Raw genomic sequence first — 20,747 nt, 5'->3', positions numbered from 1 at the left:
GCAGGGAATGTGCTATATTGCTTCAAAAGTAAGGTGCACATTGAGTTAAAAGCTAATGAGATTGAATTCTAGAATATAGAAGATAATGGAGCCAAAAAACAATCAAATGTATTATACATTTCACTGTTGTTTTTCCTAAGATAGTTTGCTTCAATTATGAGTCCATTTGGTGCATCTATAAAAGTCTGCCAGCAGGGCTCTCCCTTGCATTATAATTTAGAAACAAATAATTTATTTTTTATTTCCTTGGAAGACAATATAACCCCTGAAAGCCCTACCAAAGCTGGATATATTGAATTTCTAAAGTGAATGACTAATGCTTACAACCTTATACTTGCTTGTGCCATTTTTTATCAATTTACTATTAATCTAGTAGTGTTATAAATATACATTATTTAATATTAAAATCTACCATTGTCTTTTGATTTAAAAAGAAAAATAGATTCAAAAATGTACAGTTCAAAAGTTTATAGCATTAATTAAGTGCAAATTGAAGAGAATGTTCATACTTATTTTTAGCTGTTGATCTTTTGAGCAAGTTGTTATTTTCATCATAAAACTAAAAACATGCTAAATTGTCTGTTTTTGCCTTTTTCCCCCCTCTTTTGAAATAAAGTAAAGGCTTACTGGTTTATCTAATCACAAAATGATTAGTCATGTGTTCAGATTACTCCATAATACCTGGGTAATAAGAACAAATAATGGATTAAGTGAATCATAGAACACAGTCTGACATTGAACTCAACATAACCTTGTTACTTGACTCGGCTTACGTTATCTCATGGAGTCATTCTACTTGCACAAACCTTAATAGCCTTACATGGGTTCTTGTTGTTTTCTGTATTTTTAGAGAGCTTCTCTTTGCTGGGAATTATTTTTTATATTTCATCCTTTGATTCAGTCACTCGGTTGACTCTTTCAATATTATGACTCCATTATTTCCAAGAATAGAAAATATTTATTTGATGTCAATATAGAGTCATTTCTATATTTTTACATAGCTAGTGAATTATAAATTGGTCTCAAAGAGCCCTAGTTGAATGTGCTATTAAGATTAGATGTTGCTATGACCAAACTGATGGATTATTTACCTAAAATTCATGTGAGTACTTGAGGTTCTAAGGGGTATGAATATATCATGATAAAGGAGCCTAAGAGGTTATGGACCTATGGCCAGACATTTATATGGTATCAATATATTTTGGTTAATGAAAGATGTTATCAACACCAGGGGATGTGTGAAGACAAATAATGGTTTTCAGGGTAGATTGATAATGTTATTCAGGATATATATGATTAGAAATGACCCTAGTGCAGGGATTTTTTATACATGGTGACAAATCAATGTGTCTTTGTTTCCATCTGTGTTGTCTCTGGACTATTTATCAATTCTGCCACCAAGAGCCTGATCACATCTAAGAAAATGAGCCTATGGTAAAAAATTTCTCTTTTATGTGGGTAATACTTTTTTGCACTACAGATTCAGTGTGGTGCTAATAATCAGCTTGAATGTAAAAAATAACCCACTCTCAAATATGCTGAAATTCAGAAAATTGCATTTATATGCAACCTTTTAATTTAAAAAGTTAAATATAATACATTTAAATAAATGCACACAAATGATAGATAATAAATGAATGATATATAATAATCAATTTAAATAAACATTTAAAATAATAATGTATGGACCTTCCTTGAAGATTAGGTTTTAAACTTTGACTAAGCAAAATGAATAACTTAACGTATGTACTTGTAATTTGCTTAGAGTGTTTGGGATAAGTATCCATAGAGCAGTCATGTACTTGGATGGACTTTGCAGTGCTCTTTTCTAGTGCATAAAGTGGACCCAGGTATCAGAGAATAGGATGAAAGGTAATGTGTCAATGGACTTTACAGTAGATACATAGCTAACTCCCCTCTCTTTATCACAATCATTTTAATCTCTGCCCTATAACAATGATATATAACTCAGCAACAATTACCCAACCATTAAATTCTTCTGCTTAAGAATTTTACTGTGATTGGGTTAATGACTGTGGGAAGATAAATGAACAGATTATAAAAAGTGGAAGCAGTTCCAACAAGAAGCTATATCATCTTCAAGAGTTAAAGAATGCTCATGGTACACAAATTTCAGCAGGTAAAGAAATCTTAACATTCATCTTGGAAGATTATTTGTCATCTTTTCAGACATTCCACCCCCGTTCCCTAGAAATGTCTACCTCAGGCTCAGCCAGTATCTAAATTTATACTTTTTTGATCAAATATGTCTCTATTGTTTATACATTATCCCCTAGCCACCTGTTGTTATTTAAATTATGTAAATGAGAGACTGTAGGCTACTGGAAACAAACTGAGAGTTTCAGAGGGGAGAGGGATGGGGGGATGGGTTAGCCAGGTGATGGGTATTAAGGAGGGCATGTATTGCATGGAGGACTGGGTGTTATATGCAAATAATCATGGAACATTACATCAAAAACAAATGATGTACTGTATGGTGACTAACATAACATAATAAAAAAATAAAAATAAACAAATTATGTAAATGAATCAAAATGAAACACAATTTAAAATTCAGTTCCTTTGTCATACTAGGCTACTTTATTTTTTTTTAATATTTATTTATATATTTTAGAGAGAGAGAGGGTGTGTATGGTTGCAAGTGGGGGGAGGGACAGAAAGGGAAAATCTCAAGCAGACTTCCCACTGACCAGGGAGCCTGATGTGGGGCTTCCCAGGACCCATGATATCATGACCCATGAGATCATAACTGAGCCAAAATCAAGAGTCAGACACTTAACCAACTGAGCCACCCATACTAGGCTACTTTCAATTGTACAATAGGCACATGTAGCTAGTGCTACCATATTGAATGGTGCTGATATATATGGAGGAATAGTTCTTTTATATGAAATGCTTTCATACTGTTATTTTAGTTCTCCTTCAGCCTCTTTTTCCAGCTTAAGCCTCCTGAATTTATTTTAGCTGTGCCTTTTCCCTTCAACTACTAGTCCTTCACTTGTGAATACAATTCTCATGAACCACTGACAACTTGAAAGCCCTATAAGTAGTTGCCCTCTACAAGTTTGGAATGCTTCTAGTTTTTGTTATTTTAGTCAGTGGAAACATCATTCATACAATTGCTCTAGCCATCATCATCAGTAATATTCTTGATTACCCAACTCTCCCTCACATTAAGTTCTGTCATTTCTAGTCTCAAAATAAATATGGCAGGTCTATCCTTCCTCTTGTCTACAGGGCCATGGACTAGCCCCCCCCCCACTGCCCCCACTGCATCTAGTTCAAGCCACCATAATCTCTAGGTCTGAATGAATATGACAGCTTCTTTTTTGATCTGTTTATATTCTTGTCCTCTAAACCATTTTTTTGCATATTAGCTATGGTAAACATTAAAGGTAAAAGAGTCAAAATTCTCATCATCCTTGTGTCCTATTTAATCCACTGTTTATGACTTTTGAAGCATATCACATTATTCCTTTAATAAAACCTAAGCAATTAACTGGTTGCAAGAAGCATATCATAGTGGTTAAGAAAGAAGGCTCTCTGTAAGCCTGCTTAGTTTAGAATCCTGACTCAGAGACTTACTGGTGATACAGTTTTGAACAATTTACTTAGCCCTTTGTTTCATCCCCTCATTGTCAAATATAGATAGGGAGAGTTCTTTTCTCAAAAGATTGTTGTGAGGGATAAATGAATTGATTTATATGTGACACTTAGAATAGTACCTGGTATGTAGTAATTGCTCAGGAAATACTCAATATTATTCCTGCCAGAAGGAAAAAGACACAGCATGATTTGGACTCTACGTCTTCTGATTCTGATTGTTTGTTTTTTTTTTTAAGATTTATTAATTTATTTTAGAGAGCAAGAGAGCAGGGAGCAGGGACGGGAGGAGAGGGAGAGAGAGAATCCTTAAGCAGAATGCCTGCTGAGCAGGGAGCCTGATGGAGGGCTTGATCTCACAACCCTAAGTCATGACCTGAGCCTAAATCTGGGGTCTTATTCTCACATATGCTTACTCATTGCATTCTAGACTCAGTGCCTACCCTCTGTTTAATTTCTCTAATCTGCTAAATTTTTTCTTAATTCTAAATTTTCACTCAGAGACTGAAATGTTCTTCCTTGTTTTTCCCAAGCTGGATAATTCTCAGACTTGTTTGGCTGATTGTCACCTTTTCAGTATACTGTCCCCCAAATCTCTAGGTTTGTATCTTTCAGACTCTACAATTATTTCAATTGATTGCTTTTTAATCATTATCATTTTATTCAATTATCTTTTGTCTATTTTCTTATTAAGTGTCTGCTCTTCTCTCTTGTTCATGTCTATTCCTTGATGCCTCTTAGATAAAAGATCACAATAAAAATGCATTGACTTGTTCAATGCAAGCACAAATTAATAACCGTATTTATAAACCCAACATTTTAGGCATACCATGACCAAAACACAAGAGAGTGGTTTGAAAGTATTTTTATTCATTCTATAAGTTATTTTTGTATGATAACACTTAAGATAACACTTTGAGTATTTATTCATAGTGAACTTATTCTGAATCAAAATCTTTATATATATTTTTATATATGTGCAGCCATATTTTGGATTTGAGGTTCAGTGTCTTCCTTAAGGAAGACTTGCTAAAGATTATTTCATGAAAGTCAAGCTATTGATATAATACGTAAACTTGGTAATCATATTCAGAATACAATATTTGATATCTGTTTTTAGCTCTTTGTGTAGTAAACTAATTGCTAAGTGAGTGTCAATGCATTGATTCAATAGATAGGCAAGAAATAGCCTTTTAGCTTTCCAAATATGAATATATAGTAAGTGGATAGTATTGGTGTGGAAGTCCTCATTTTCCCACCTTGAATTAATGATATCTTGATTCACAACTTAGTGTCAGCTTCACATATCTATCCACTTGCAGGCAGAGAGCTAGAATCAGTAGATTTTAGAAATCTTGCATAATGGCTTGCAGAATAGCTCCCAATGAGGCTGCTTACTACATAGGGACAGAAACATGGGTTCTATCACTCTGGGCTCAGTCAGGTCAAAAAGATGATAAAATTAGAATTAAAGAGTTAGTAACCTATGCCATCTTAACCTCAAGTACCAGTAAAATATCCATATGAATTGTTATATATGTGACTTTCCTTGTGTGGAGGCTCGAGTAAGCAGTAGATGTGTTCACTTTCACCCTGGTCTTTACAGGGAGTAGAACAGAATGACATTGGAATGTGAGAGTGACAATTAAAGCTTTTCTTCTTCCATCATTTAAAGTCATTCTTAATTATCTTCCCCAATTCAAAAAAAATATTGTTCCATCCCTCACTGTAGTTTACCATTTTCTCTCTGAAATACATTCTTTCAGATACCCCTACAAGAATAAAATGTGTCTTTATACAAGATCATATTTTAAAAGCAAGGATTTACATATAGGTTGAAAATGGCTTAAGATAACCAAGCCTTAGGAAAGACTAAAAATTCTCTGCACACTAAAAACTCGGTAAATAAAGACAGAGATGTGGAAGGAGATTGAAGGCTGTGGATTCAGACTACAGGTGATTAAGCTAGTTGGTGGAGAGAAGACTACACCAGAGTGATAAACTGAGTGAACCAGATATACCAAGCCACATTCAACTGAATTATTCCACTAATGCAAATGGACATTGGCTTTAGTTGTTGTTTTCTTATAAAAAATAATAATCAACCATGAAATTATTTTGAACCTCCATTTCATTTTTTTTTAAATATTTTATTTATTTATTTGACAGAGATAGAGACAGCCAGCGAGAGAGGGAACACAAGCAGGGGGAGTGGGAGAGGAACAAGCAGGCTCATAGCAGAGGAGCCTGATGTGGGGCTCGATCCCGTAACGCCGGGATCGCGCCCTGAGCTGAAGGCAGACGCTTAACCGCTGTGCCACCCAGGCGCCCCCTTCATTTCATTTTGAAGAGCGTAAGTAAGTTTAGGACATTTTTGTGCAATTGTTGATTATGCTCATTGAAAAAAAAACCCTACACATACCAATTTGTAACTGAAATTATCTGTATTTGATTTTTTTTAATGATGCAAGACTTGAACAAATAGTAGAATAAATAAAACTATAACAGGAAAAGTCAAGTCATTGACGTAAAAAATGACAATTTAAATAATTTCCTTTCTAGGTCAATATAAACAGTTAAAATGGAGTCATGGACATGAGCTTAATCATTTCAGATATCAAGGCTTAATAATGATCTTTAAATATATGTTATGTGCTGTGGCTATCAAATTAAGTTTACATTAGAATTCACACTGTTGTAGAGGTTATACATAAGCCTCTCCAAAACTTTGATTGTAGTTCTTGTCATTTAATATTTATGACAGCATTTAAGTATCAAACTGAGTAAAGTCATTGAACAGAAAATACCTAAGATTGAAAAAATTGATATCAAATAGAGTTCATCATGACATACGGATTACAAATAGCTATTATAAAAATATTACTGAATGCTTATAGAATGTTTATATATTCTATTCAATTCATTTTTCCTGGATAATATCAATATTGTTACCTTGCATGGTATCATTTTGTAGCTCAAGAAAGTAATGCTTTAAATTTTTCAGATGAAATAAACTATTGAATTTATTCTTAAATATTTATTGAAAAGTTTTATAAATAGTTGATTATAAACAGTATAGTAGATATAAATATGAATAAAACATGTCCCTAACTTCAATGAACTGAGTCTAGTAGGGCAGTGCAGGAACAGAATGAACACCATCTTATACCTCTTGTTCTCATCTAATGTTAAACACATGAGATACTTATTATTTCAATCACACCTGAGAAAAATTAATCTCAGAGAAAGTACTTGACTTACTTAAAATTCCTGTTGGAGTGAAAATATGGAAACAGAATTTGAATCCACATGTGCCTGGCTCTGCGGCATAATGTTCTTTTGTACGATATTATGTGGACATCCCCAAAGCCCAGGCCTATATCTGTATCAACTAAAAGCATAGAACGTAGAAACGGATAGTGTAAAATGAGATAAAGGGGCACAAGGAAAAGCTTTCTGTTTTCAGAGAGAGATCAGAGGAAACTTGGTGCCATGATGACTGAGGAAGCCTTAAGAGCTGCTGATTGGCAAGATGGGCAATAAAGGATATTCAGATCTTAATAGAACTGATAAGAAAGCCATTTCAGGAGGCGTGGAAAGTACATTGGAAAGAAACATGCCTTCCTTAGATATATTCTGGACATTTTCTGTGCAGAACGTTTTAAAAACAGATTTTCTAGAAGGTGCTGCTTTTATGCTTATGTGAAAGTCATTTATCCTCTCTATGGGGGCAGTGCCTGTGTAATATATAAATAATGCAATAATCAATGGCTGAATTTGTACGACTTGTATTTCACGTAGTTGCTTAATTGCTGGTCAGACGAAGAACTAACACCTGCCTGGTAGGCTTACCTTCTAGTATCGCCACGTTCCTCTTTTTCTTAAGCTTTGGAAGAAAATGGTTTAATTTCTACAGCAATACCTATTAAAGCCAGTTTGTGCAATTTTGATAGAGGTAGATAATCTAATTTTCAGGTTTTGGATTTTTAATATTCAGAAGAGTACAGAAATCTGATTTAGTGTATAATAGTGTGTTGGTTTATTAGAGGTAAAGTATAGGCTCATATTAAATAAATTTTCCAGACCTGAAATTCAGTACCAACTTTACAACTTGCTTTTCTCATTTGATAAAATGTCATGGTTATTCTTCTAAGTTAATTTATATAGAGCTTACTCATTTTAAAGTAGAAGCGTAGACTTTTGTATTACAAATGAATGACAATTTAATTATTCTCCAACTGATGGACATTAATATTTATGTCTTTTTAAAAAATCCAAAATAGTGATGTAATAAATATTCTTATTAACCTATTCTTATATTTTGGAGGGTTGGGTTGTGATAAAATAAATCTCCAGGAGAAAAATTGTGACTCAAAGCCTGCTTTATATCTTAGGTTTTAAAATCAGGGGCGCCTGGGTGGCTCAGTGGTTAAGTGTCTGACTTCAGCTCACATCATGATCTCAGGGTGCTGGGATCGAGCCACACATCGGGCTCCCTGCTCAGCAAGGAGCCTGCTTCCCCCTCTCCCTCTGCCTGCTGCTCCCCCTACTTGGGCTCTCTCTCTCTCTGTCAAATAAATAAATAAAATTAAAAAATAAATAAATAAAAACAAGGCTGATATCCTTATAAAAAATAAAATCATATGATCATCTCAATAGATGCAGAAAAAGCATTTGACAAAATTCAACATCTCAACATGATAAAAACTCTCAAAAAATTGGGTATTGAGAAACATAAGTGAACATAATAAAGTCCATATATGACAAGTACAAAGCTAATATCACCCACAATGTTAAAAAGCTCAGAGCTTTTCCTTTCAGATCAAAATAAGGGTATCCACTCTTACCAGTCCTATTTAACATAGTTCTGGAAGTCATAACTGGAGCAAATGGGCAAGAAAAAAAATAAAAGGCATCCAAATTAGAAAAGAAGAAATACAATTGTCTATTTGCAGATAACATGATATTACATTAGGAAATTCCTAAACACTCCATCCAAAAACTGTTAAAATTAATATATGAATTCAGTAAAGTTTTAGGATACAAAACCAACATACATAAATCATGTTTCTAAATTACAACAATGAACTATTAGAAAAAGAAATGAAGAGCAAGTGTCGGCAAGGATGTGGAGAAAAGGGAACCCTTCTCCTGTTGGTGAGAATGTACACTGGCACATCCTCTATGGAGAAGAGTATGTGGGTTTCTCAAGAAATTAAAGTTGATACAGCAATCCCAATTCTGGGCATATACCTAAAGATAATGAGATCACTATCTCAAAGAGTTATCTGTACTTCTAGGTTAATTGCAACATTATTCACAATAGCACGTCTGGAAACATCCTATGTCTTTGTTAATGGATTAATGGGTAAAGAAAATCTGATATATGTATTGATAAAGAAAATATATGTATTGTAGTGAGTAATATTCAGCCTTAAAAAAAAGGAAATCCTGCCAGCTCTGACACCATGGGTAAACCAAGAGGATATTATGCTAAGTAAAATAAGATGACAGAGAAGGACAAATATGGTATGTAATCACTTGTGTGTGGAATCTTAAAATAGAAAAATTGAACTAGTGGAAAGAGAGAGTGGAAAAGTAGTTGCCAGGGGCTGCTGTCTGGTGGAAATAGAAAGAAGAATGTAAAACAGTACCAAATTTGAGTTACCAGTTGAATAAGTTCTGAGGCCTAATGTATAACTTAATAAATGTAACTGATGATACTGTATTATATAATTAAAATTTGTGAAATAGAACTTAAGTTTTGTCACAAAGAAAGAGGAAATTAAGTCACATTTTTAACTCAAAGTAAAATGAATAAGGAAAATAGAAGGTAGAGTATTAATGAAATTGAGATCTGATTATAACCAAGCTAAAAATAATGAGTGATCAGTAAAGAATACGCAAGGTAAGCACAATAAAAAACTGGTTAAAATACTATTTGATGAGAAATAAAACCTAAAAAGTGTGTTCAAAATATTTTTTTAAATTTAATGCACAGTTAAACAATATTTGGAGTAAAAACAGCAAGTTTAGTTGAAGGAAAGCAGGTGAGAAGAGCTGAAAGATTTGCTTTCCTGCTTTTCAGCTAGATTTTACTTTCAACTTAGTCTCTTAACACCTGTATGATATGTAACTTAGCCACTCTGTTAACTTCTTCATGTATAAACTGGATTTATAACATTACCTAACTCTGAGAACTTATGCAAATATTATATCATTTAAATGCTTAGTACTTATCCCATGTAAATACACTAATATGTGTATTCAATAACTGTAAGGTAATATGACATAAATAGAAAATCAAAAAAGAATATTTTCACCAATAAATTTAAAATCCTAAGTTAAATAGACAATTTTCTAGGAAAATATAAATTTTGAGAATTAATTCAAGGTAAATTGGCTACCTGCAGGAAAACACTGAACTTTAAAACAATTAAAGGTATGAATTAGGAAAGATATTTATGAAACCACCTAATTTTATAGTATGTTGTTCCAAAATTTAAGAAATAGAAAATTCTTACTTTATATAAAGACATTTTGAAACTAATATTGCATTGATTTTGGAATATTCTTTATATATACTAATTTATCTTTGAAAGAGTCATAGGACTCTAGAGTACGTTATTTTAAAAAGTCTCCCTTTTTGAAATAATCATTTTCGTATCTTGAACTTCAAAGTATCCAATTAGACTTGACAACAAAAATAATAGGTTTAATTTGATGCTCATAATAAATGTGTATTCATAATAAAAATTAAATATAATAGTAAAATAATGCTTAGTCCAAATTAGTTCTATTTTTTAATCTCCAATCATTTCTTTTTTAAGAACAAATATCTGAAACAGAAGAAATTAGTTCTATTTTTTAATCTCCAATCATTTTCTTTTTTAAGAACAAATATCTGAAACAGAAGAAATTAGTTCTATTTTTTAATCTCCAATCATTTCTTTTTTAAGAACAAATATCTGAAACAGAAGAAATTAGTTCTATTTTTTAATCTCCAATCATTTCTTTTTTAAGAACAAATATCTGAAACAGAAGAAATTAGTTCTATTTTTTAATCTCCAATCATTTCTTTTTTAAGAACAAATATCTGAAACAGAAGAAATTAGTTCTATTTTTTAATCTCCAATCATTTCTTTTTTAAGAACAAATATCTGAAACAGAAGAAATTAGTTCTATTTTTTAATCTCCAATCATTTCTTTTTTAAGAACAAATATCTGAAACAGAAGAAATTAGTTCTATTTTTTAATCTCCAATCATTTCTTTTTTAAGAACAAATATCTGAAACAGAAGAAATTAGTTCTATTTTTTAATCTCCAATCATTTCTTTTTTAAGAACAAATATCTGAAACAGAAGAAATTAGTTCTATTTTTTAATCTCCAATCATTTCTTTTTTAAGAACAAATATCTGAAACAGAAGAAATTAGTTCTATTTTTTAATCTCCAATCATTTCTTTTTTAAGAACAAATATCTGAAACAGAAGAAATTAGTTCTATTTTTTAATCTCCAATCATTTCTTTTTTAAGAACAAATATCTGAAACAGAAGAAGAAGCATTCTTTGACAAACAGAATTTGGGTCCTCAAATATGAGGAATTTAAAGGACTAAACTGACTTTTACAAACACTCTGGAGTATACTCTGTGAATTACTCTTAATGCTTCTGTATTTCATATTTGTGATTTTTTTTAAAGATTATTTATTTATTTGACAGAGATAGAGACAGCCAGCTAGAGAGGGAACACAAGCAGGGGGAGTGGGAGAGGAAGAAGCAGGCTCATAGCAGAGGAGCCTGATGTGGGGCTCGATCCCATAACGCCAGGATCACGCTGAGCCGAAGGCAGATGCTTAACCGCTGTGCCACCCAGGCGCCCCTTCATATTTGTGATTTTTCTTTCCCGAGTTAGATTGATCAGTTCCTTGAAAGGAGATCATGTTAGATACTACCTTGATTTTATGAGAAAGGCAGATAGAAAATGTTCTGCTACGTAAACAATGTAGTTTTTAAAGTGTCAGATTGGATTATTAGAACCAGTTTCTCAGTTTAATGACTTCCATGTTTGTAATCACCTTCAAGTAGTTTAAACTTTTTAAAATTCTAAAGTTTTAACAATGAAATTTTCTTCTGAACCAAATTGCCTTCTCTTTTCATTCAAATAAATACCTTTGGGACTACTTTTTTCACTGCTACATTTGAATGTTGTCTTTGTTCTCATGAGCAATTTTGTTTGCCTTATTTCACAGCTTATACTCAATTTTCAGCCTTTTTCAGTGAGATGTCTATTTTTTAACTTCCATGATTACATTCCATCCAGTTTAGAACAGATGATTAACTTACTGATTGTTTTATTACTTTTTTTTCCAAACCTCCACTCAATTATCAGTAAAGAAAAAAGTTTAAAAAGTCCTAAATTTGAAATGAAATAGAAAACAGGGATAGACAGACAAATGATGAAGATGGATGGATAGAGAAATGAATCCTCAATTTTTAAATCAAACAAGCTATTACCATGTTTTTAAGAACAAGTACAAATTTCCTTTCTTAAGAGAAGGGCTTTTGGTTTTTTTTGAAAATATTCCTGTTTAATGTGCAAACAAATCATCAAGAGATCTGGTTAAAATGCTTTGAATTTTGTTTTATTTTTCTTAGTAAGTGAAACACATGATTATGATGTGGAAATGTTAGGTTTTGGAATGAACTGTGAGGAAAGAATTCTTGAGATGTCCTCAGTGCAAAAAAGATGGTTTTATTAAAGCACAGGGGCTGGACCCATGGGCAGAAAGAGCTGCACCGGAGTCATGATGGGTGAGTGATCATATACTTTCAAGTTGGAAGGGGGTTAGGGATAGCTAAGTCCCTAAGGAATTTGGAAGCGGGTTTCTAGGACCTTGAGGTGGCTAGCTATTGTTAGGAAAATGTCATTAATTACTGTCTAATAAAAAAAAAACCTTAGTTATGAGACCCTTCAGATGTAGATCAATGGGCCATATGCTTGGATGATGATTGCTAACATATATCTTGGGGGGTAGAGATAAAGGAAGTTTTCAAAAGAATTTTTATATGTTAAAGGAGACTTACAGGATCCTGGAGGTTGAGATAATGTTTAAGCTAAGATGGCCTTTGGTCCTTAGCAAAGTATCAACCTCGAGGTGGCTGAGTTCCTAGGTCACTCGGCCCAGCTCAAGGACTTGTCAATGGGCTGGGAGTTGTAAGGAAATTTAATTTTTTTCTTTTGCCTTTGCTTCCCATGTCAATTATATGTTCACATGGTAGAGTTTAAAGCTATGTTAATCAAAGTGTGTTTCTTGAGCTATTATCATCATCATCTTCTGGGAATTTAGGAAAATACAGAATCTCCTTTACTTCCATAGAAAAAGTAAACATTTTGAGCCTTAAATGAATGTCACTGGACTTGTCATCAATCTGTGCAAAAAGCACTCTATTTTCTTTTTTTCATCTTATATATTCATAATTGTATCAACTTAATTCATACACATTTCATTTTTTTCAGAATTACTAAAAATGCTTCTAACTTACATATTCTTGACTCTCAATCATTTGTGTCATATTCAGCTTCCATAATCATATCAACTCTTGCCCAAGAAACTTTCAGTGATTATTGCTTACTGAACTAAATCAAGCTCCTTTGTTTTATAGTTAAGATTTGTCATAATACGCCCCTCAGCTTTCCCTTTTAACATTATCTGATCTCTCTTTATTCATATAAATTCTACATTCTTGGTCATCTGACTGGTGTTTGTCCTTCAAACATGCATTATAATTTCCTAGCTTTTAGCTTCAATTTTTATTCCAGGAAAGAATTAAAGGAATGGTCCTATGGTGCAAACAATTCTAAGAACGCAAAAATGGCTTTAAAGTTAAAATTTGAAGTTTGTCTCCTGTTCCAGAAATATAGTGTATCTCAAAGTATTGGGATATCTCTCATATGAAAATGATTTTCACACAGTATAAGGAACTGCAAAAAATCAGAAATATATAAAAGATAATAATGGATAGGGAAGAATTTCATTTTCAACTAGAGTCAAATATCTATATGCAAATTACAGTCCAGTTCTATGGTATTTGATGAAACAATAGCAAGGGGATGACAACTATAATATATATCAGAGTTAAATATTAATTTATAAACATTTCTAAATAGTAAACATATACAATGAACATAGAGGGCAAGAAAACATGGAGAGGAAAATGCATTTTAAACTATTTAGAATTATTTCTTCCATGGCATATTGTATTCTAACATCTAGTAATTTAGATGAATATTTCTTTCTTTATAAGAGTGAATACGATTTCCTCTACTTTAAGAGATGGGATGAGCTTGTCTAGTAAAATATTCTTTTTTTCCATCTTTCCAACATTCACACAACTCTCATGCATTGCACATTGGCGCCCCTTATGTGTGCCAGATTCAGATTTTCATACCTCAGCTAGTGAAAGAATATTTTGAACTATTACATGATGCTGCTGCCTGCTGGCTCTGACAAATCAGTTTTGTCAAAGTCACTAACTTTGCATATCAGTATATGTGTGGTTTTGAATGATTTATTTTATTCTTTTCATATAACTTTATAAAAGAAGTGTAAAATAACAAATAAATTCTAATGTCAGTTTTTAAACAGCCCTGGTTTATTTATCTTTTCACAGTAGAGCAAAATTGAAATTCATTTGGCATATCTGAAATTGTTAGCCTCAAATGGACAATTTTTGGAATTAAATTAGTTAACTATTAATTCAGCTGTGAAGAAAAATAATGAAATTAAAGAAATGACATTGAATTCTATAAAGAGCATTAAAATAAACGCTAAAGCATTGTTGGTATAATATCGAAGCTTATAGTTTGTTTCTATATTGCAAAATTTCTGGAAATAGAACCACACTTAGCATATGACTTTTAGTATAGTTGACATGCCATGTTTTATTAGTTTCAGGTGTACGACACAGTGATTTACCAATTCTATACATTATTCAGTGCTCACCACAATAAATGTAGTTACCATCAGTCACCATCACCATACATTATTACAATATTATTGACTATATTCCCTATGCTATACTGTTCAACCCAGTGACTTACTTATTTTATAACTGGAAGTTATTACCTCTTAATCTTCTATACCTGTTTCACCCATTCTCATACCCCCACCCCTCTGGTAACTGCCAGTTTGCTCTCTTATTTATGAGTCTTTTCTGTTTTCTGTTGGTTCATTTTTTTTGTTTTTTAGATTCCACTTTAATATCTTGATGTATTCCATTTTTATGGATTTACGATTTTGTAATTAAACAAAATAGGGAGGGTGCTGTCGAAGTCTTGCCTTTGTGGTTAGAATTATTTTCTTTCAGGAGCTCATGCAGCTTTTTTAGCATCAGTCCCTATCTTCAGGCCGAGGTTGATAAGACTTCTATGCAGTCATCAGAGTTCACTGTGGGTTTACTCTTATGTCTAAGAAGAACCTTCCAGGACCATTTTAATCCATCTTCTGCTGTAGATTGGAAGTGACCATAGCCTTTTGTGTCTGTGGCACCCAAACCTTGGGAAAGTTACTCTTAAACTTTATTGCAGTGTAAGGAGTGACAAGGAATATTATTTTCTAACAATTCCAGCAAAAACAAATACTGCAAATTCTGAGTTTGCATTTAAAGTATTTATCTTTGCTTTCATGATATATTAAACACAGAAGGATAAATACCAAAAAAAGCCCATAATTAAGAATGTCTGTGGGGTGCCTGAGGCCATGATCTCAGCATGATGAGATTGAGCCCTGAATGGGTTTCCATGCTCATTGTGGATTCTGCTTGAGGTTCTCTCTCCTCTGCCTCTGCCCCTTCCCCTTTCGTGGTCTCCCTCTCTAAATAAATAAATAAAATCTTAAAAAAAAAAGAATATATGGGACTTATGCATAAAATGAACAAGATAAATTTTAAAATATATTATTTAAGGGACTAAATATTTTCAATAGGATTTCACCTAGGATTGAACTGGTAAGTCTTTTCAGAGTGTAGATACTCTGTATATTTTTTTCATGTCCATTCATCAATGGCAAAGCAATCTCTTGTGCATTGCACTCTGGAGATAAATATTTATACACACACATGTATCTGGAAATACATATATGTACATATATATTCATATTTAAATTTATATTTGGAGCTCTTGAATTTTCTAAAAGCTTAGACTATATCATTAGCTTTAAGAATATGTGGAATAGGGGTACTTGGGTGGCTCAGGCCCATAAGCATCCAATTCTTGATTTTGGCTCAGGGTCATGAGATTGAGCCCCATGTTGGGCTCCATGCTCAGTGGGAGTCTGCTTGAGATTCTCCCTCTCTCTCTTTGCCCCACCCCCCTGTATTCACTCTTGTGCTCTTTCTCTTTCTCCAAAATAAGTAAATAAATCTTCAAAAAAAAAAAAAGAGTATGTGGAAGAAAGATAACATGGATTGTTTGGAGAATATATTATTCCAGATACTAAAGAAATTTCAGAGAGGATTCAAAATTACTAATTATTTGTATTACTCTATGTAATTGCTCATCTCTCAACTATATACTTCCATAGTCCATGAGGTTATTTTAATAAAATTTTGCTTTTATTGTTTTAAGACTTGAAGAAATTGATTATTTTTAACAATCTGAACATTGCTTTGATATTTGAGGTAGTCCAAAAGCAATCTCATTAGTAAATATTTCTGCATAGATTACAGCATTTTTCTTATATTTATTTTTATCTTTGAGTTTAGGGAAATCTAAATACTTTTTACTCTTGTTTTGCAATTGATTAACAATATAGTGAAGATTTCAATCATGTTATGCCTTATACTTTCAAAAATCTTTATGTAATCTAGTCAGTCATCTGAACATTCTGTTAATATGTAGTCAAAGGCATTTTAATATTGCTGAGCACCCATAAGTATATATTTGCAGATGCTGAAAGTTCCTTATGACCTTTGTGAAAATTATAAAAATGATTATAAATGTCTGAACAGCTAGACAAAATAAACAGTACTGGATTTTCCAGGAGTGTGATGTATAAGCCATAGAACATCTGTGCTATGAATGTTTAAATACATATGAAATCTCTTCACGCAGCAAACATCTAGTAAAACCAAACACATATGGTGGTTTTGTGAACTGTTTTGGTCCTAATGCAAGGAGATTTTGTATTACTGTAATAGAAATCACAACAGACCTACAAAGCCCTGATAGGTGTATAATGGGATTCAGATTAGAATAGTGTATTTGACTTGTTAAGGTCCCTGTGTGGTAATAATTGTGTCGAAAACAAACAAAACATGTTCAATATATTTTTAAGTTGATTTCAAGTAGTGTATTCTTAACTCATATAAAGGAATCTTAAATATATATATATATTTTTAATAATATCTGAAGTACTCACCTTATTAGGTGAGTTTTTTCTCTTTCCCTGTTTCTTGTAAATCACCTATTTGTTTGCTTTAGCATGTTCAGAAATTAAGAGATAAGCTCCTAGAAAGTAGAGAATTTTTCTATGCCTCTCTTCCCTTTTCTTTTTCTTTTTTTTTACATAATTTAGTATTTCTTTGATAACAGTTACATAGTATGACATACTGATACTTGACCTTAAAATGAGGAAATGGTTTTACATATAAACAATATTGTTAATGAAAGGGAATGATTTTGCTGCTCAAATTTCTATATTTTGCAATGTTCTGTGTAAAAATTGCATTAGATTTTCCAGTAGTGCCTGACTCTTTCTTGAGGGAAAGGTAGAATTATGTGAATTGATAATTATGCATCATTTTTTGGTAAGAGCTATTGGATATAGATATTCCTAAACAGTATCCATATAAGCATTAAAAAAGCTCATACAAATAACAGCCGTAGCTAGCAATGATTATTGTTGGATAAAAACACAAATATTCTGTCCTCTAATTTCTCGAGAGCAAGTTAAAACTAGTGTTAATTCATTAATATATGCCAAGTCCAGTGCTAAACCTATTACACTGTTCATAACAGATTTCTGAGAAGCAATTATTATCCCACTTTCCTACATCGCAAAACCGAGCCTTAAAAAGGTAGGTAACTTGATGGAGGTGGCATAGCTGGAAAGTGGTCAGGCGGTGGTGGGACTCAGGTCATCTGACTATAAATGTAAAGTTCTTGCCTATGTTCTACTGAATATTAGCTAATAATACCAATTCTCAGGGACTGCTTTCTTTTTTCTTTCAGCACATTTTCATGCATAGAAAATGTGTTCCATTGTTCTCTGATTTTGAATGGAAACATAAATAACATGGGAGAAATTTTTCACACTATTTCCAATTGCACTTCTCACATAGAGACTGACAGAAGGAAGCCATTTTATCACATTATGATCAGTCACACTTGCAAATGCCATTTGAAGTGTCAGAGTGAAAATGTCTGCTCTTTCTGCTGTGTTCTTGGATGACTTATCTATGTCATTTAATTTTAAAAAGCAAATATATTAACCTATACAAACATTTCTGTTTCTATATAAGCATAACAGAAAAAAATGAATCAACATCTTTCTTTATGTGATATAAATCATTTTATCCTCAATTAAAATTTTGAAGTCTGCCATAGTGCAATGAACTTGTGTAATTCAGATCCTTTAATTAAATTTTATTGAGTGTAATGTTGTCTTTATCTGTATAAGTGAAACAAAAGGAAGATCTGGGGTTTGAAGAGTAGGAAAAGGATTCAAAAAAAGGAACTGTATCTCTATTTAATTACCTGGTAAAGATATTTGGGCAATTTTTTTCCCCACAGAACAGAATTTAAAATATATATACTCATGGGATGCCTGGGTGGCTCAGTCAGTTAAGCATCCAACTCTTGATTTTAGCTCAGGTCATGATCTCAGGGTCCTGAGATCAAGCCCCAGGTTTGACTCTGTGTTCAGTAGGGAGTCTACTTGAGATTCTCTCTCTCCCTTTCCCTCCGCCCCTCCCCACCTCAAATATATAAATAAATCCTTTTAAAAATACGTATACTAAAAATATTACAATTATTAGAATTGCACTGAGATTTATGATAGGAGGAAAAAATCTTTATTACCACAATTTCATGATCCTCAGGAATCTCATTAGCTCCTGTAGAAGTTTTAGGAACAAAGAATGGACAACTAGAATGGATACTAGGCCAAATTTCACTAATTCTAACTATACCTGTGTGTTCATATGCATGTATATATGTGTTTTTTTGCTGAGAGCATAGTGGCTTTGCTGAACTATATTCCCCTTTTTCATTCCAAGTGAAACATAAAATTATTTGGACTCCTTAATGGTTGTCATGATATTCTTGTGATGGCTGGAAGTTTGCATTTGTACAGATAGTTGCCTTTGTCTTGTTTCTCATTTCTTAGGGAAAAAGGGGAAAATAGGACTAGAAACTATCTCCAGAATGTATTAGTTATTACCAACAAGGCATTCTACCTTTAACTCACAGTATTTATTCATTCAATGTAATCCAGTCTAACAAATCTACAGAGTGCTTCCTGCGTTCAAAGAGAGGCATGATTGCACCTTTGTTTTTGCCCACCTAAATAATGAACTCAAAGAAATATGTCTGACTGTCACCTTAATATTCTGCAAGTAATTATTTAAAGGTAATGTATTGGATTATTTGATTTTTTTTAGAATATAAAAGATGTCTTGTACTGGCTTACAATTTTATGCTGTTTTCTAGAATTTATATTCATTTTCTTCAACTTCTCAATTGTACTAAATTGGCTCCCTTGACACATTTTAATGATGTTTACCTAGAGAAAAAAAAACACAAATTGGATATTGGAATAAATTGATTTTTCCAGCTTTAGGGAACCTCAATCCTATTTTAGATCATTTTTACCTCCTAACTGTGGATGGCTTTAGGCTTGGGTCAAATAGGCAACTACCTATTTTGTCTGATCGGAGAGGTATCTTGGAAAAGCCTCAACATTTGATTCACTTAATTCACTTTATACCTACCATTTACACACATTTTTAAACATTTCTCTTTCAGACCCAAACATATATCTTCATTTCTTATCTTTTTTTTTTGGATTTAGACATTCAAGATAACAGTTTCCATGTAAATTATGACTGCAAAGTCATTGAGATCATCCTATTTAGATGTCAGGGACCAAGATAATTAGTCAGAAACTAGCTTACCCTTAGTGGAAAAAGTGTTCCCTAATATCTGTCTTAATAGCCAGGCCCACATGGAGAAGTCGATCTTGCCTCTATAAGAGGTCAGAATATTCAAGGGAAAAGGGAGTTACTGAAAAAATTAATGAAGATATAACAGAAAAAGTGAAGACGCGTATATTTGGTAGAGGAATGGATCTGCTGAGCAGAAAATATGAAGATACTAGATCCAGCCCTGGCTTCTAATAGCTGTCACTTTGGCCAATCCATAAAGGCCCTCAGAGATTACTACATATACAAACTTTTTTGCATATATAAATTTTAATGTCTTTTCCAATTCAGCAATTCTTAACATTTGATTTTTTAAATATATTTCTGCTCCTATTCCATCCTAAAAAATAATAACAAGGAAGGCAGAGAAGGGAGGAAATTATCCATCATTGATCCTGATTATACTGTAACTACCAGCATTGAATTTTAATAATAAAGATGAAAGAAATCACAACAGATGCTGTGACAGAAATGAAAGCAAGAAAAAAAAGGAAAAGTTCCCTAACACTCAAACAGACAACTTATTGCTTGACTCAAGACACCACCAATAGCATCTTCCTTTTAAATGTTGTCATGGGGAGACTCTCATAGGTTTCTACTTTTCTACACAGCTGGGGATGATACAGAAAAGATTTATTTTGACAGAGTTAATCTGGCACATGTGATACCACCTGCTGTCTGTACTATATATTTTTTTGCTTATTGTGAAATGGCTCTGATGTTATCATTTTGTCTACAGGTACAGAAGGAAATAAACCACCCCCCACCACTACTCCCCTGCATTTGCCATCCTCTTCGAAAAACACAGGGCCATAAAAAGATGATTTGCAAAACTGGGATGAAAGATTAGAATGTTATTTTATTATGATGTTAATAACATGCTTGCAAGGCGTACACTGCCTGCTATTATTATTCTTTGTT

The sequence above is a fragment of the Ailuropoda melanoleuca genome, chromosome 7 (genome assembly GCF_002007445.2).
Source record: "Ailuropoda melanoleuca isolate Jingjing chromosome 7, ASM200744v2, whole genome shotgun sequence".
Taxonomy (NCBI): Eukaryota; Metazoa; Chordata; class Mammalia; order Carnivora; family Ursidae; genus Ailuropoda; species Ailuropoda melanoleuca.
The sequence above is the reverse complement of the archived record's forward strand: the minus strand, read 5'-3'. Positions refer to the sequence as shown.